This window comes from Hypomesus transpacificus, unplaced genomic scaffold (assembly GCF_021917145.1).
Source record: "Hypomesus transpacificus isolate Combined female unplaced genomic scaffold, fHypTra1 scaffold_91, whole genome shotgun sequence".
Taxonomy (NCBI): Eukaryota; Metazoa; Chordata; class Actinopteri; order Osmeriformes; family Osmeridae; genus Hypomesus; species Hypomesus transpacificus.
In genome coordinates, this window is record NW_025814042.1 from 273,983 (window position 1) to 292,872 (window position 18,890).

The 18,890-nt window shown below is 39.6% G+C and overlaps 1 protein-coding gene across 3 annotated transcripts in view; it reads right to left on the reverse strand.

Moving 5' to 3' along the window:
* Window positions 1–13,307, reverse strand: part of LOC124466302 (NEDD4-like E3 ubiquitin-protein ligase WWP1) — a 104,535-nt gene extending 91,228 nt beyond the window's left edge. For 2 of the 3 annotated variants that reach the window (XM_047018100.1, XM_047018098.1), the window contains exon 1: window positions 13,169–13,307. The gene's annotated coding sequence lies outside the window, so the exon portion shown is untranslated. Of the gene's footprint in view, window positions 1–13,012; window positions 13,132–13,168 lie in introns of those variants that run through there. The other variant, XM_047018099.1, reaches the window with a different exon arrangement.
* Window positions 13,308–18,890: the final 5,583 nt, after the last annotated feature.

Consider the following 18,890-nt stretch of genomic DNA (forward strand, 5'->3'; position numbering starts at 1 on the left):
TCCATTTTTGTGTTATCCTTTCGCAGTTAAGTACATTTAGTCAATGTACTTAAACTCAACCGATTGTTGTCATTTTACCATACTGTTCATATTGAACAGACATCAGTGTTTGGGAAGATTACTGTATATTTCCACTTTTGATTTGTATTTCCATTGTAAATTTGGTCTTTAATTTCAATTGGAAGTGGTATTAAAAGGTCTTAAAAAGTCTTACATTTAACTTGTTTACACCTGTAGACACCCTGTGAAGCCCCCCCCCCCACTCCAGAGACAGTTGGTTACATAGAGGTGCAGATATTAAGTTAAACATAGTTATGCCTTAAGAGTAGAGTAAAAAATAGAGACTAAATGTGTAAATGGATGTTGAAACTCAGTTCTCTGAGTTGGTGCATGTCCGTTTAGGCAAAGGTTGTCTTTTAAACCTCTAGGTTTAAAAATAATTCTAGGTTTTAAAATAAAAGATTTGATTGGAACTCTCTCTTTTATACATTTATAGTTGGATTTGACATTTAACAGCCATTTAATTCATTAAGCAATTTGTTTAACTCACAACCATAACACAGTACATATGGTATACAAAGCTGCAGTCAGATTTGGCGAAATTGTTAGCTTGGATGTTATCTTGCCATATACATGGGGTCTTGATGATGATGCGCACGCAGCTTCAAGGCAGAAAGACGCGTTCCATTTCAGGAGACTCCGAGACCTTAGCGCGTCTCTAGCATCTCGTCATATCACGCAGTCGGAGCACAGTTAGATCATCAGCGTCAGCGCTCTTGGGTACCCAGCATGCAGTATAGCATGTCAAAAAACGCCAAAACTTGTGGAAAATAGTTTGGTTTCAACAGCTATGCAAGGGATTTCAGTTGTCGCGTTCGTTCAGTTAGATGTTTGTAATATTATTGTTTGTTAGTTAAAATAATCTTGTTGGTCACCCTGAGAGTGCATGTTGTGTGGTTTAATTGGAAGTGAGAGTCGGCTATTGTACATCAATGTCCGCAAGGAGTTGATCGTGGAGTGTGCCATAAACCTTATGCCAATTAGGCTATTCTTGATAGTAAGTTTACTGTGGTTCTGGAAAGCGGTCTTCAAGCCATCTATGAGAAATTCTGGAAACGGTGTTGTGACCAATGTGTTTTGACTGTAAGAGGCAATTTTTGGTCGTCATCTAAACCTCATGTGTCTGCTACAGCATTTCTGCTGTGGCGTGACTTGCGCTGGGAGGGAGGTAAACGGCATGGATTGGGACAGTGTGCGGGCAGGTGTATTTTTATATAAGGTGAAATGGAATGAGAAATGTAATACAAAATGTCTGAAATGGGTGTATTTATGCAAATGTCCACATTGCCTCAATATATTTGTGTCAATAAATCATACATCATTTTGACTGATGGTTTTCAAACCTTATTGGGTTCAAGATGATATCACTCTGAAGTACCATCAACAATTTCACGTTGGCATGTCAATATGATTGAATTTGAGTAGTTTAAACTTTGGCTGAATCTAACAACTCTTACCACAGAAACAGTTTACTTTTTTACGCAGTAACTGAACATGACATTATTCAACACTGAGAATAACTCAATGGACAGGGACAGTGACCTGCAAAGTATAAGATTGTAGGTTTGAATTCAGGCACAGTCTTTTAGCCTGTCTTAAATTGGAATATCTGTTTAGTTAAACAGGATGACATCATTATGAAATACCATGCGCAATTTCACTTTGAAATGTTAACCGCTTCTTAACCTTTGTCCCAAAGCTGACCAAAGCTAATACTTTGCCCTTTCTACTCTTACATTCTCAACAGTTGGTGTGTAGCAGAGAGGATAGAGGCTGCCTTGTAACCTTATGCTCATGAGTTCAAATTCCCATTCAGCCTATTGTAGTTGGCCCAACATGAAGTAGTTTAGTTCTCTTGTTGTCCAACTCTTGACCTTCTACAATGTACATTTTTATAATATTTTGCCATTTTGCGCAGGAACCCGCATCGCTGCTTGCAGCTATATTTAACTATTATTATTTTGAGGTGTGTTTACACATGTAATTTTGATCACATGTGATCAATTTGTTCAACACACTATGGTTTCATTTCTATTTATAGAACTTCTGCCGATTCCTCCGATTTTAAGTAAAAACGTTTTCTTTTTTTTTCGCTGGTTCAAAAAAGAAACTGTGGTCAAAAATGTTTGGGTCCAGTACAGCCAATCAAAATCGGCAGCAAAGCAACCAAGCAGGAAGTTGGGTCATATCTCAGCAACTCTGAGAAATCGACACCAAACGTGGTACCTCGACTCAGAACCCTTTTCTGAGGATGTCCAAATAAATTGGTGTCATGTGACCACTAGGAGTGGCTGCAGGAAGCAATTTTTTGGGGTTTTTGGCCAATAACTGCTGATTTGTTTGACTTTATTAAGTGATTCCTTTGTCTCATGATATCTTTGGAGATCCCAGGTCAGACACATAACTTGTGGTAACCGCCAAATTGATGTGGCCATTTTGAATTAAAAAAAAAAAAATCCACAAATTTGGCAGAGATCTGCAGACCAAGCTTCACAAAAGTTTTTGTGCTTGCAGTTTACACATTTTGTAAACTGCAAGTCCAGTAGAGCCAATCAAAAGCTACCAAACAGGAAATTGGGTTGTATCTTCTTGATCCAAGATGGCACCGCGAATGGCAGCCTCGGCCGGTCGGTGCGCTCTGTTTTGTGTAGTTTTGTTTTGTAACTCGGACCTCATTTACAAACAGGATTGCTCGCCTGTTGATGAGTACAGTGGATCCACTGACAGCAACTAAATTGGTGAAAAATCGCCTATTCGCTCCTCGTGAGCGGCTCTGTGTGGTGCTGGAAATAGCATTTACTTCCTTGCATATACTGTGCTAGCTGTGTTATGCTAGCTAGTTTCTTTTTACTGGCAACATTACCTACAAATGCTTTAATGTGCATAGAATATGGTTTGCTTATCTTGCCAGGCTACCTGTTCACGATGCCAGGTAGGTCACACTGACTTGCAGGGCCTGTCACATGACTTCCATTGAAAAGGAATGAGGCAACATTTTGATCTATGGCCCCCTCCCTGACCGAAATTCTAGGGGAAACACTGGTTCATTAACTAAACAAAATTCACTGAAGTTATCATACAGCCTCCGATACAGCCTCATAGTGCACATGCTAGTGAAGCATATGGTGCAAAGGATGACCAGGGGCCGGTATCTCAAAATGATCCCACAGGATTAATCCTTCTGGATTGGATTAAATCCTGATCAGATCCTAAAAAACGGTATTTCTAAGCAAATCTGATCCTGAAGATTCAGATTCGGGAATCCAATCCTGCCTTTGATCCGGATAAAAGACTGCTGTTGAGTATTTCAAAACTTTAGTGGGAAATCTGGATCAGTTTGATCCTAAAAATCAGGATTACCCTGATCCCACCTCAGAGGTGGATTTGAGGGAGATTCCATGTTTTTTTTTCAATACTCAAACATCTCTGCGACATATTGAGTGGCGTAATAATCGCGCGACACAACGAATCGATAATTAAATCCGTTGCCAACGCTTTTAATAATAGATTTTTATCGATTTAATCGATTCGTTGTTGCAGCCCTAGTTGGAACATGTTTGTCTTTTTTTGCTGTATAATGGTTTTTAGATGCATTACTGCAACCTTCCGCCGGTAGTAATGCATCCTACCAGGAGCCAGAAAAAAAACAAGGGAAAGTTTTTTTAATGCAACACGAAACAATGTTTCCTTTAGGATTTTTTATTTATTTTTTACAGTGGGGGCAGGTCTGGCCTAGCCTGGCTGCCAGCCCAACTTCTCCCCGCCCACAAAAAAATTTGGTTGGGAAGTTGGGTCTGGAGGGTCTCGTATTGGGAACAACTACATAACACCAGGATCTGGGCGGACCAATGAAATTGCCAGGGCGGGCTTTATACGATGATGGACAGATGATCAACAGTAACGTAATCAACAATGTCACGAAAGAGCCCTTGGGTTGAATTCGTTTTCAACAAACAACATATTACGCTGGTTGTAGGTCTATCCAATTAAGCGAAGAGGCATTTGTTTTACGAGTCACAGCCCCATAGTCACAGCCCAACGGAGAGTTTTCAGACTCATATTCTGACAAAAATTATGAGTATGACAACGTCAGGCTAGGTGTGGCCCCTTTTGTGTGTGAGAATTTGGAGCACGCGCGGGGAGGAGCTGAGGGAGAGAAGATTTGGGGAAAGGACCCTAGCAATTAGCCAAGCATGCATATTTTAAATATTCACAATATATATACTTTGTTTCCTACATTCAACCTTTTCTCAGATTTGTGTACTATACATTCTCAAGAGTCTTCATATAAACTTGTGATTGAATCAGAGTAGGGCTGGGCGATAAATACAACTATCGAAGTAATGACTTCCCTCGATAAAGATTAACATAAATTCATTTTCAATAATATCGATAATGTCGATAGAGAATAATTAGGAACAGCAGCCCATTTAATTTCTGTGATGCAGCAGGAAGTTGGGGAGAAATGGTAGCCTACGCTCACAAAAATATTAGGTATTAGTCTTATTGCTGAAAACAGTGGCAGCGATAGCCATGGCGAGGGAGCAACTTCCAATGAAGAAATTATTGATAAAAAGGGTTCGTCTTCTTCAGTTATTTGGAAGATGTTTGGAATCCGACAAAGAGCAGAGCAATGTTCGGTGCAAATTGGTGTAGTAAACAAACAGGTGGCTACCAAGTCTGGTAATATGACAAACTGCAAATGTGGACTTCTTGTTGACCTCGACCTACGGTCTTGCTTACAAAGGTGTTGGTAGATCTGTCGAAAGTCCATATTTGTTTTTTTTGCACCAGTGCCACCAAGAAAAAACTTACAAGTAGTGATACAAGATGTATCGGCGGCCATATTGGTATAGGCCAATACATGTTCATTTTTAGTGTTATTGTTATCGGTCCGATAAGAAAATGGATCGCTAAATTATGGATCATTTACGCCTGTTGAACCACTTATTTCTTGGTAAAATTTTAGAAATCTGATCATTTTGGTAAAAGAAAGATCTAGATGTTTTATGCAGTTAAGGTTTTAATAAAAGCAGTTGTCCAATGTATTTGTTTGCCTTTTGTTTTTGTAATTAGACTAAGGCTGGACGATATATCAAATATTAGTGATAATATTCCAATAATTTTGACAACGATGTACAATTTGAAAATATTGTGAATATCGAATATTATCTTCTTTTTTTCTTGCTGCTCCTTGTGGTGCTTGTTTTACAGTTTTTCTCAATTGCTAAGACACATTTTTTGAATGTGTTTTCTCCAAACATGCATCTTCATACTTAAACTGTTTTGGCCAAACCCTTGACTTTTGCCCCAAAATCATCAAAACCATATTATCCGTTGTATAAACCTAACTTTGCATTCAAAATACACACAAAGCCAATAAAACCCTATAAAATCAACCTTCTGAATACCCTTTACACACTGCTGGGAGGAATTGAAAACACTATTGTAAAAAGGTTTTCATGAACCATTGACAATAACATGTCCCTGAATTTTAGATTTGTTCCACCTCATGAGTTTGACATGATGTAAATCATAAAAATTGCTAATAAATAAATATATTGAATATATATATATATATTGAATGTTTATTTCCCATTTACATATACAGCAATTGCATTTGAGCTCGTTACTGTAGTGGTCACAGTATACAAATAGTAGTACCGTTAGTCAACAAAACAAATTTGTTACTGTAAATTGTAATTGGTGGAAAAAAGGCTAAGAAAACAATGACATAAACCTACCATTTTCACTTGGGTAACAGGGCTTGAGTACGCTAAAGTACTGTTCACTCTAGGTCAGCATCCTGTCTCTGACCAGGGTCAGGCCAGAGATTTTTATCAACATCACAGGCAATGTTTTCTCTAGCCAAACAGCAGGGGGAAATCCCCTTGAGTGCCTGAGCCATCCCTGACAAGACCTACACAGCAATGTCCCCACAAGCTTCTTCCATGGCTTGGAGAAGGTTGTTCTGTATAGGGATTTCTGTCATTGTGTGGCCAAATCTCATTTGAGATTGTTGTTCTTCCTCTCCCTTGTCCATCTCCTCTCATTCTGACAATTCTGCATCTTCCTCTAAAATTTGCATCCATGATTTCAAAGTACAGATGAGCTTACCTTTTTATTCATTCCAAACCCCAGATTGCTTGTTGAGTATTTTTCCTTGTTAGTGCTTACACGTGGATAATTGGTTGTTACGGGTGTTTGAATTGCGCTGGTTTGAGTTAACTTATTAAACGACAGTGTTTTCTAAATGACATAATGGTGACAATTGTGTCTTGAAGTGAGAGGTGTGTTTTGACTAGTGGTGGGTATACATTATTTTTTTAAATCTAGATTAATTTTAGGGCTGGGCGATAAGGGTAAAAAATTATCACGATAGATATTTATATTTTCATTCGATGACGATAATTAAGATGATAGACCACAGATCCGTAGTAGTAGCTAAAATAAGTCTCTTACTCAACTTTTTACCTACACTCAGCATTAGGGGTGGAACGGTACATGTATTCGTACCGAACCGTACGGTACGGGCGTCACGGTTCGGCTCGTGAAATTGCACAGAGAATACACGGTATAAAAATTTATAAAACTTGCGTGCAGATTCATTAATGTGATGCGGAACTACTGTAAGATATTCGTGTTCTTTAGGGACAATCTGTAGCCCCGCCTTAGCTCTGAAACTGATTGGCGCCGCCACCTGTGTAGCCGAGCTGAGTGAGTCAGAGATAGCTAACAGCAGCAGCACTAAAGACGTAGCCTATGCAACGCTAGTGCTAAATATGAATGTTCGTAGTGTAAGTATCGCGAAAAATAGCCTAAACTTTTAGCTGCGGTACTAATGCTGAGGGCTTGCTGATATTACTGTCTTACTAAAACGTGCATTTAGTCTAGCAGACGCTTTTATCCAGAGCGTAGTATCTATGAGTTGTTGCTAACGTGTGCTGATGTTGTACACACCCAATAAATTCCAAATTTCCAGGCCTCTCTAGTTTCTACTCTGCCACGACCTTCTGTAGCTTCTCAGCTAGGTGAGTGCTTGTGTGCTGCTCATAGGGATGTCACGAGAACCGATACTTACGATACCTTTCGATGCTAAAATAACAAAACACAGACGATGCCCATTTTTTTGAAGCACCTTCTTCACGTAACGTTTGATGTGGTAATTTCATACACAAGGCATACACACACGTTCGAAGACTCGTTCTCGCCCCCTACAGTGCAATTCGGCTAGGTATACATCCGTGCTAAAATATCAAGGTGAAAGTCATCATAGCTTGCGTAGTATAGACCCAGCTCCCAACCCAATATTTTTTTTAAACGTCCAATAAGAGTCTCACGTTAACGCAGCACGTCAACGCCATAACGGGCCACCACTAGTCTTGACTTTTGCAAGGAAGTGTGAATGAACCTGAGAAATGTGTCAAAAAGGGTCAATTGTGTTTAAAGACTGGGGTGCATGGTCTTTCTGCTGGGAATTGGCTAAATGCTTTTGTGAGGATTGCTTACACATACCATTTTTGTGTGTTAGCAATCGAGAAAAACTAAGCTCACCATCTGGCTCCTTTGTGTTCACACACACACAGACACTGTTTGTGCACATGCTAACATAGAGCATGTGCACAAACTGAAAAATGCACGCGCACAGGCAGTCTTTTGCTCTCTTTTTGTCCTGTCACATAAGGACGTCTGCATGAATTGTTCCATGTGAGGTAAATTTTGTCAAGTTGCAAGTACCATGTTATGGTAATTGCTTAAATTTGCACTTTGTAACAATAGCTGCTATATCTAAATAGTTTTTTTTTTGTTTTCTAATGGGGGGGGAAAGAAAATATGTTTTGCATTATTTAAATGCAAATGAAAACATATTGATATATTGAGTATCATAAAAATTGACAATATCAAGGTTTTTTTTCTTTTTCGGGCCAGCCCTGAATCAGACTCAGGCTTTGTATTTATCGCCATGTATCGGTTATCGGCTTCCAAATATAAAGAGTTATCGGTATCGGTCCAAATGTCCATATACCTACGCATAGTCTTAGGTGGTTGCCATGTCTTGGTCCCCCGTTACACTGTTTTGACGTTAGCCTCAGTCAGACTCGGGTCGCTCACTGGTAGTCTGTTCACAATGTTGTATTTCATTCAATTCTACACTCAAAGTCAGGAAGGACTGCTTTTTGTAGATACGAGCCTGCTGAAGATTCTGGATTTCTTTAACCAAGCTTGTTTAATTCGTCATTTGCCTGAGAAAGCGACCTCCGTTAGCCAAGCTAGTTTTGCCCCCTTCACTCGGTCAGACTATTTAAAGGTTTCGGACAAGTGACTTTTGTGCATGGACAAGTGAAACGTAAGTTACTTGTCCAAAGGACAAGTGCCTCAAAAAGTTCATGTCAAGCCCTGGGTAAAGAAAGGCAAAGAGCTCTCGCATGACCTTTGCAACAAGATTGTTGAGCCACATAGGAATGGCAGAGGTTACTGACTCTCAACTCATAAAAGCACCATTGCGGTCATTATCCACAAGTGGAAGAAGCATCACTCCACCATCGACAGGCTTCGCACAGGACCTCCTGCCCGGACAATTTGTCAGAAAAGTAGACCATGATCCAAGGACCACTAGAAAAGAGCTTCAGAAAGACTGGAAAAAGCAGCATCTGCTACAATTCACCAGGACAATGAGGATGAGATGCGGGTGTACCTTCCAACAGGACAACAATCCCAAAATTCCTGCCGGTTGCCCAGTCAATCACCAGACTTGAATCCCATAGAACATTTGTGGAAGGAACTGTACATAAAGATTACCCAACAGTCCCCCTGGACTCTTCAATATTTGAAGACTGTCCATTTAGAATGGGCCAAAATCCCTCCTGGACACAGATTTTTTTTAAGCTTCTTGAAGCTGTCATTGCACAGAAAGGCTTGTGAAACAGGTATTAACTGCGTTTCAATAAGCGTGTTCAATACCTTTTTCTTGTGTTATTCCTATGTAATGCACCTACCTTTTTGTAACTGATTTGAATTCTTATTTATTTGGGTCTTAATTTTATATGCTGCACTGGATATGTTTGATGACAAAAATCTATACTAATTTCCCTCACTGCATTTGCTTGTACAGCCATTATTGGGGTGTGCTTACGGCAAGCACAAACCACTTATCTCACATATATATTATTATTATTGTTTATTTTCGCGCCCCTAAGGCTCAATCAATATTTGGACTACATAGACAACGTCGATGTCAAAAGGTTTGTCTTGGTCGCGTTGGTTCTATTGGGATTTATGTTTCGTTGCACGGTTGAGGTTTTAATTACGTTTTTGTGGCAAAAGTGAAGCTAACGGTGGCTAACTTGCTAGCCACAGTCACTGACGCTACTGACGTCACTAACGTCACGAAATATCGCGTGACTACCTCTAGCAGAACATTACTTTAGCAGCTCGTTAACTTCTGGGAGATAGCTAGGCTAACTGCTTTACTGCAAGGGAGGAGCAGAAACGCCACAAGCAAATAGGCCAGGGTGATAACTATTTACTCATTTTACTTTGAGATACTTTTACTTTGTGATATGAAACACAATTGTGAAGTGTAATGTACAATATAAGCTGATATAAGGAAGTAGTTACGTCTACTTTCGGAAACAGTAGTCTACTATTTCACTGAAGCATTAGTATCATGACATTAGCCTCTTGCCCGGGCAACACATACTACAGCGGTCTATGATGGATCTGTTTTCAATCGTTGAAATAAACATTCTTCTCCAATACATTTTCGTTGTAGGATTTATTATGACATTATATTACAAGTAAACAATTTTTGGGTAAAACTATCATTACCTGTGGTTTCAAACTAGTGTAGCTCACTGCAACACTGTACAGTAACCTAGTAGGCTACTTACAAAACAGCGTTAGCGGCTAGATAAAGACTACTAACAGAACAGCGCTAGCGGCTAGATAAAGACTACTAACAGAACAGTGCTAGCGGCTAGGTAGCCTAGTAGGCTACTGTAGCTAACAAAAACATCTCCACAGCTGTTTACAGTACTGTAGGAAGTCAAACAGCGGCACATGTTTTTGGTGAAACTATCTGACTAGTGACTACTAACCTGAACTCCATTGCCACAGCCTAAACTTTGTTAATCTGTTCATGAAAATAATTCATTTCAGCCTAGACCGTACAATGGAAGTAACGTTAAATCGAATTCAACCAACGCAATCGATACCAAGACAGTCTAGTAGTAGTTGTAGCCTACAATCTACCGAGGCAGCTTCTCCACACAGCAGGGCTATATCACATTTTGCCTTGTTACTGACAATGATCGCTACCACTGACATTTTTATGAATGAGTGATTTTCCCCTAAATAAATGTCAAGCTTATTTATGTTTTTTGGGGCATATTTTCAGTTAGCAGATACTATTTGAATCGCGATTACATCTGAGATAGCTAGCTACTGCTGGTAACGTTGTTGTTAAAATACATTTCAAAGGGGGTTCTTTATTAATGTATTAATGCAATATGAGTAGGCTAAATGCCTGAAAATATCACGAGAATGGAAAAACTTACAATGACGTTTAAGTCATAGAGATTAGGTCAATTTTTACACCGGTCTGCCAAATGTATTCGTTTTGATTTAACTATGAGGTTTACCATTCCCTCTTGCAGGGGAAATGAGAAGACAACTATTTCATTCAACTCTTCACTCTTAGTATTTTGAGTTGTAAATGAGCAGAAAAAAAAATGCTTTCAAATCTATGTAATCTTTGTAAATAATAAGTAGGCTATGCATTTTAATATAAAATATACAGAAATGTAAATTAAATACGGACCCCTGCAACCAACACAAGTAAGCAAGCACACCCTACAATTTCCACAGAAATTGTACCATTTCTAGTTGCCATTGGCAGCCCAGGGGCCAGTTGCATAAAAATAGACCTAGTCTTAGACTTAAATGCCACTTTAAGTCCGACTTGCCATAGACACTTCAATTTACCTGTTGCATAAAGCTTTAAGATCAGTGACTAACGTAAGACTGACTTAGATAACCTGTTGCGCGCTGCGTTATGGGTAAAATAAGACACTTCGCGAAAAAAGAAAAGATGGTGGACAAAACAGCGATACTTAACGGCGAAAGATTGATACATTTTAACCTTATGAAAACCTATATCTGTTGGAGGAATACAGTATTGAAAAAGTTGTCTTATTAACAAATAGTGTATGCGTTTTTAAGTTTCTTTATTTAACCCCAACGCTACTTCCATTTATCAACAACAACGCAGATGGCTGGTGCTAGCGTCAATAAAGTGAGTTATGTTGTCATCTACTCACTCGTTTAATAAAACATTTTATTCTGCGGAAAAGCAGAACCCCGTAAACATTTTCTGCAGTTACAAATAACACTTAATTCCTTTCGTAATACATTATGCCAAGATAATGACGTAGCCTACTAAAACAGATCGTTGGCATAGCAACTCAGCCCTTACGGCAAGGTTTAGCCAGGGGGAGAGGTGGCTAACTTTTCTACCTCAAATTAAGTCAATCTTACTATTTATGCAACAGACAGGCTTAATTAGACTAGTCTTACCTGACAATTTAAGACAGTCTAAGGCTAAGACTAGTCTTAAACTAAGTTTATGCAACTGGCCCCAGGTATAGCCTACAACTAAGACCGAAGCAGAGCTTCACACTAGAACCCAAAAAAACCCATTGACAAGAAGGGTAATTGATAAAAAATAAAATAAAATGCATTACAAAAAGATAATTATGTTTATAAATTCGCCACTTTTGGTGGCCAACAACAAAATTATCCTAGTTTACAGTACATTTTCTAATGTTTGGTGCCTTTAGTGTTGGGCCAGTGTTTCAACATAGGTTAATGACCCGACAAGCATCTGGCTAACCATCTAGCTGATAAATTGTTTGGGTGAATTGTTCAATTTGGAAATAGCGCAATTAGTCAGGATGGTGTCCGCCCTATTACTAATGATGGGACCAACTTTAACAAGCAGCTTTGCAAATGAGTAGACCAATAGCGAAATAGAATAGTAGGCACCTGGGCAGCTAAAAGAGCGAGTCACTACTGAATAATTTGTGTCAGCAATTTCTACAACTAGTGTAATGGAGTATTTCATGTTATAAAGCTTCCTAAGCGTTCATTTAACTAACAAACTGCCAGCTTACAGCCAGACTATGACTAACACCACCACCAGTCAATATAGCTGCACGATTATCTACCTCTAGCTACTACTAGCCAGTTACTTAGCCAGCAAGCTAACCCGTTAGCATACCCATCTAGTATGCGACCGGTGTCCAAAAGATCTCTAACCTAGATTGTTCTTTTCATAACTCATTTCGACTGTCTAGCTAGCCTCCTTTGTTTTAGCACTATCACTATCTCGTAGTTAGTTAGCTACATATGGATCAGACTATTCCCTGGAAGAGGAACCAAAGACTGTTTCTGTCACGTGCCATAGGCCATGTTTACAAATAAGATTGAACTGGACAGTAGTCGCTAGTTCTATTTAGCTAGCTACCTAGGTATGCTAAGCTAGCACAAATTGAAACTACCGACAGCGGCACATATCCTGGCTATTTACCGAAACATAGTTTAAAATTGACAATTAATAATTTTAGCAGGGTACATAACACTGTCCACAAGTTCAGGACGTTGGCCATTTAGTTCAATGTTGCTGTTAAACTCGCTGTCACTGTAAAGATAGTACGTAATATGTTGCTAGACTGGCTAGCTGGTCAGTTCCTTTCAACAAATTTGTGACCCCCAGCCCAGTGTAACATGGGAGATAGGCCAATGTGTGCCATTTAGAAACACTTCACATCGTTTACTTATCTATGCAGCTCAGTAGCTTAACACAGAAGACAGCAAGAACTTTTCAGGACAGAGCAGTAGCGTCAAGATTAGAAACCAATAACATTTTCAGTAAATACAGTACACGAAGGCTTACATCGGTTTGCGAGCACCACAGTACTACTAGTACGAGAGATTCAGAGGCCAGGCAACTTGCAAGCACTAGTTGGTTGACTAAAACCTTCCAGACTAACACAAACTAATGGTAGTAAACAGGACATTTGAGTCAAATTTTGGCAAATAAATGATTTACCTTTCTATGTAGCTAAAGCTCCACACATGAGATTTCAGTTCGCCCCTAACCGAGCAAACTATGTAGGAAATGTTTCGCCTTTCAGGGCGAACGCTCAGATTGCCATCTCGTCTCACCACAAGCAGTACTCGACACAAGCAGCAGGTTCAAACTAGTAGGGTGTGCTTGCTTGCGTCAGTTGCACAGGGGTCCGTTTTTATGACATTTTTACAACTGATATTTCGGTATATTTTATATAAAAATGCATAGGGCCTAGGCCTACTTATTTATTTAGAAAGATTACATAGATTTAAAAGCATTTTTTTTTTTGCTGCTCAGAACTGCTCTTTTTCAGAGCTCCTATCAAATTGGGAGCCTATCAATTCAACGTGTGAGCGTATTCTTATGTTTTCTGATTGATTGTTTACAACTCAAAATCCAAGTGAAGTGTAGAATTAAATATGATGTCTTCTCATTTCCCCTGCAAGAAGCATCCTCATAGCTGAATCAACAAATACATTTGGCAGACCGGTGTAAAAATTGACCTAATCTCTATGACTTAAACGTCCTTTTAAGTTTTCCCTTCTCGTGATATTTTCAGGCATTTAACCTACTCATATTGCATTCGTTCATGAGTAAAGAACCCCCTTTGAAGATTATTCTACGACGTTACCGGTGTTACGTCCCAACTGGTTCCCAATTCAACTGGTTCCCCAGCTGTGCGAGCACCTATCAGTCTGCCTCCATCACCAGATTCGTCATAAATTTGCAAACATATTACTGCCGATTTTCAAGTCGGATCTCATATTTGCTGCGGCAAATATGAAAGTTGGCCAATAGGCTACGTGTTTACTACATTAGGCTACCATTTGCGACAAAATAAATGGAGACAAAATAAAACATTTGCAGGCTGGCATGAAGTGGCATTCGATCCCACTAGAGCAAAAATACGTGCACACGAAAGTCCGTTGAATTACACCGCTTGCCATACCAGCTCTGAAATCTTCGCAATATGATTACGTACTTGTTAACTACGTTGGCCTTCAGGTAACATTTTGATTTGTCTTCTTCTGAATCAACTGGTTCCCATAGACACTACCCGAATGTAGGCTACTAATCACGTATTTGGGGTTGTTCCGAGGCAATAGCCGTATTTACCACGATATCAAAGCTCCTTCTGACACCACATATAAAAAATTCATACTAAAAACGTCGCTGCTAACCCAGACAATACGATCAAAATACGCGTAACACAACATGGAAACATTCGTTACCAATGCGATTTGTGTAGCCTATGGCTGAGTGTTTCTTCGCTATATCTTTTGAAATCAATTCATTTCATAAATGATTATTCTGAACAAATGTAATGAGCGCTACATTACAGCCAAGCACACCATAATAAATGGAAGCTAAGAAAATAAAAGATTCGAGTTGGATTCGATCCCACGAGCAAAAACACCTGCATCATTACAAACCGTTGCATTATACCGCGAGCCACTGAAGCACATGCATGGCACGGTCACACATTTTTTAAGTACGTTGGCCTTCAGGCAACATGTTGTTTTGGTTCTTCTGATCCAACTAGTTACCGTAGACACCACCCGAATGTAGCCTACTCATCACGTATTTGGAGTTGTCTCAAGGCAATATAGCCATATTAACCACCTATCTTTTGGGGTTAGGCTACTGGAGTTCACCCAAAACAGCTGGTTCCCTGTTAGGGTTACCTTGCCATGATTATCAGATGTATGATCATGTCTGTGCCCACGTTTCTATATCATGCAGCGATGATTTAAGTATTACTTCACAATATGTGGTGTCATTAAGGGTCTGTGATATCGTGGTTAATATGGCTATTGCCTTGAGACAACTCCAAATACGTGATGAGTAGGCTTCATTCGGGTAGTGTCTACGGTAACTAGTTGATTCTGAAGAACCAAAACAACATGTTGCCTGAAGGCCAACGTATTAAAAAAATTTTGTGACCATGTCATGCATGTGCTTCAGTGGCTCGCGATAAAATGCAATGATTTGTAATAGGGGAGACTGGGTATGGTTGTAACACTTTTTTCTTCAGCACCCACAAAATACCTTTCTTCTTTAGCTACACGTCTGAAGCTTTTAGGCAAAGTACCATTACTTGTCTACTACACATGGCAACAATTTAAACGTATTCAACTATATCACAGACTTGTGAGATGATGACAAATACAAGGTGGTCCTTTTTACAACCAACCCCACTACCGGGGAAGGTTGTAACACATACTGGAGTAAGTTGTAACAGGTAAACAAAATGCACAAAAACCAAGTGACATGCCACAACAACAGTTTTATTTTAAATAAATGGCTGCAACAATAAAATGTGTTAATATGGGGAGTGTATGTGCATTTTGTGTGTGTTTGTGCATGCACACGTGTGATTGGTGTGTGCATGTCCGTACGTGCACATTCATATGCATATATCTGATGTTTTTTACTTTTCGACGCTCCTCCTCTTCCAATGCCAGCTTCAATGGTGTATCATTGAGGATTTCCGAGCGCCTCTTCTTCCTACTCCTACCTGTCTCTTTGGTTGTAGCACTTTAAAAACACGTGTTACAACCATCCCCGCCACTGTCACCCATTGTTTAGCTTGCTGTATTGACATGGTTATTTGAAAATAGCAGGAGGCTGATACACCATTGTTTAATAAAGAAACTACAATTTGACCTGACATAACTCATGCAACATTATCTAATCTTTTTTTTTTTTTTTTTACTTTTGTACTTCAGAATTACATTTTCTGCTGTAACTTCAGGAGAGATAGCAACACAGACTGGAAAACCTCCATGTGGTATCGTAAAGGAAGCTTGAGGAAATTGAAACTGTCACATGAGTCCTATTTTATCCCTGAATTGTGGAATTGGTAGTGTTACAACTCTCCCTGTGTTACAACCATACCCAGTCTCCCCTAATGCAGGAGTTTTTGCTCGTGGGATCGAATCCAACTCGAATCTTTTGTTTTCTTAGCTTCCATTTATTATGGCGTGCTTGGCTGAATTGTGAAATGAATTGATTTCAAAAGATATAGCGAAGAAACACTCAGCCTTAGGCTACACAAGTCGCATTGGAAACGAATGTTTCCATGTTGTGTTACGCGTATTTTGATCGTATTGTCTGGGTTAGCAGCGAAGTTCTGAATATGAATTTTTGGTGTCAAAAATGAATGTGGTGTCAGAAGGAGCTTTGATGTCGTGGTAAATACGGCTATTGCCTCGGAACAACCCCAAATACGTGATTAGTAGCCTACATTCGGGTAGTGACTATGGGAACCAGTTGATTCAGAAGAAGCCAAATCAAAATGTTACCTGAAGGCCAATGTAGTTAACAAGTATGTAATCATGTTGCTAACATTTCAGAGCTGGTATGGCATGCGGTGTAAATCAATGGATTTTTGTGTGCACGTATTTTTGCTCTAGTGGGATCGAATCCCACTTCATGCGAGCCTGCAAATGTTATTTTTTGTCTCGATTTATTTTGTCGCTAATGGTTGTCTAATGTAATGTGCACGTAGCCCATAGGCCTACTTTCATATTTGCCGCATCAAATATGAGATCCGACTTGAAAATCGCCAGTAATATGTTTGTGAATTTGTGACGAATCTGGTGATAGAGGCAGATGATGATAGGTGCACGCACAGCTGGGGAACCAGTTAAATTGGAAACCAGTTGTGACGTAACATCGGCAGTAGAAAAAGGGAATCGCGATTCAAACAGTACCATCTTCTAACTGAAAATATGCCCCCAAAAATTTAAATAAGCTTGACATTTATTTAGTGGAAAATCGCTCATTCATAAAAAGCTCACTGGTAGCGATCATTGTCAGTAACAACGCAAAATGTGATATAGCCCTGTGTGGAGAAGCTGCCCCGGTAAATTTTACTACAGTAAAGTACAAGACTACTGCTGTGTTCGTCTTGGTAGCGATTGCGTTGTTTGAATTCGATTTTACGTTCCGTTGTACGGTTTAGGCTGAAATGAATTATTTTCATGAACAGATTGACAAGGTTAAGGCTGTGGCAATGAAGTTCAGGTTAATAGTCGGATAGTTTCACCTATTGAAAGACTTTTGATTTAAGTAAGGAGAGTGCCGAACATGTTCTGTCGCCGTTTGACTTCCTAAACAGAGTGTAGATGTTTTTGTAGTGTGTCTCGCGTAGGCTACAGCATTGCAGTGAGCAACACTGGTTTGAAACCACAGGTAATACATTTACATTTTACATTTATTCATTTAGCAGACGCTTTTATCCAAAGCAACTTCCAAGAGAAGGCTTTACAAAGTGCATAGGTCACTGATAATAACAACAAGATAGCCCCAAAGCATTGCGGGTAGCCAAAAACAAGAAGCACACATTGTGAACAACTAAAAAATAAGTGCCAAAGGGAAGAACCATAAGAGCATGTAGTTAAGCAAGTTACAATTAAACAACATTAATCTCTAAGTGCAAGGGTACCTGTAGAAAAAGCAAGCAACAGAAAAAAAAAATATATATATGTATAAATAAGATGAACTAAAATAGAATATTTTGCAGCGAATAGACCAATTATTTGTTTGTAAACAATCGGGATGCGCGCGCACTGTGGCTGCAGAAAACCGGGAAAGGATAGCATTTTAAATGGCAAAAGGACCACACGGATAATACAAATAGTTAGATTTAAAAAGACCAAAAGCATCGAGGAGGACATGCCTTCAGGAGAGAAAGCGATTACCCAATGATCTGTCGCATCAGAATTTTGATTTGGGTCACGAAATTTTAGTGAGAATGTCGCCCGGTACAGACCGCATAGTCGAGCGGCAACCATGTCTTTACGTCATGACACTAAGTTCATCATTTTACACTTTTACAGTCAATTCTACATTTAAAAAGTCGAGCAGGGCAGCTTTCAGAAGCTTTTCAATTCTGCTTTTAGTAAGCTGGTCCTATTATTTTTCTGATTTGTTTAAACTGGCAATCTGAGTGAGACTACATCCCAGTTACACTGTTTTGACGTTAGCCTCAGTCAGACTCGCTCACTGGCAGTGTGCACAATGTTGTATTTCACTCCATTCTACACCAGAAACGTCAGGGAGGACTGCCTAATGTAGATACGAGTCTGGTGAAGATAGCCAGAATCTCGGATTTCTTTAACCTGTCTGTTTCATTCGTCATTTGCCTGAGAAAGCGACCTCCGTTAGCCAGGCTAGTTTTGCCCGATCACTTGGACAGGCTATTTAAGGGTGTCGGGGTCTAGTGACTTTTGTGCATAGACAAGTGAACGTAAATGTATTTGTTCAAAGGCCAAGAGCCTCAAAAGGTTAATATCAAGCCCAGCAATCCAGTGGCCAGAGATATATGATGACCTGAACGACACTCCAAGAGTAATAGAACGGGGAGAAGTTCGTCTTTTGCAACCCACACAGTTGAGCCTGCTTGACAGTTGTGTGACGTAGGGTGATAATTGGTCTATACAAAAGTTTAAATCAGTTACCACTAACAAACAAGAGCAACAAGTCTCTGAACAAGAGTCATTGTGATCCTTGAGGAAACTAGCATTGGGTTCAGCAAACCATTCCTAAGTATCGTTGTACTCCCGGAACAAATGCATCTTGAGCCTTCTCTTAAAGGTGGAGAGACAGTCTGTGTCTCTGATGGAGGTGGGGAGTTGATTCCACCACTGGGGGGCCAGGCAGGAGAAGAGATTGTGTTGGGACCGGGCGGTCTTGA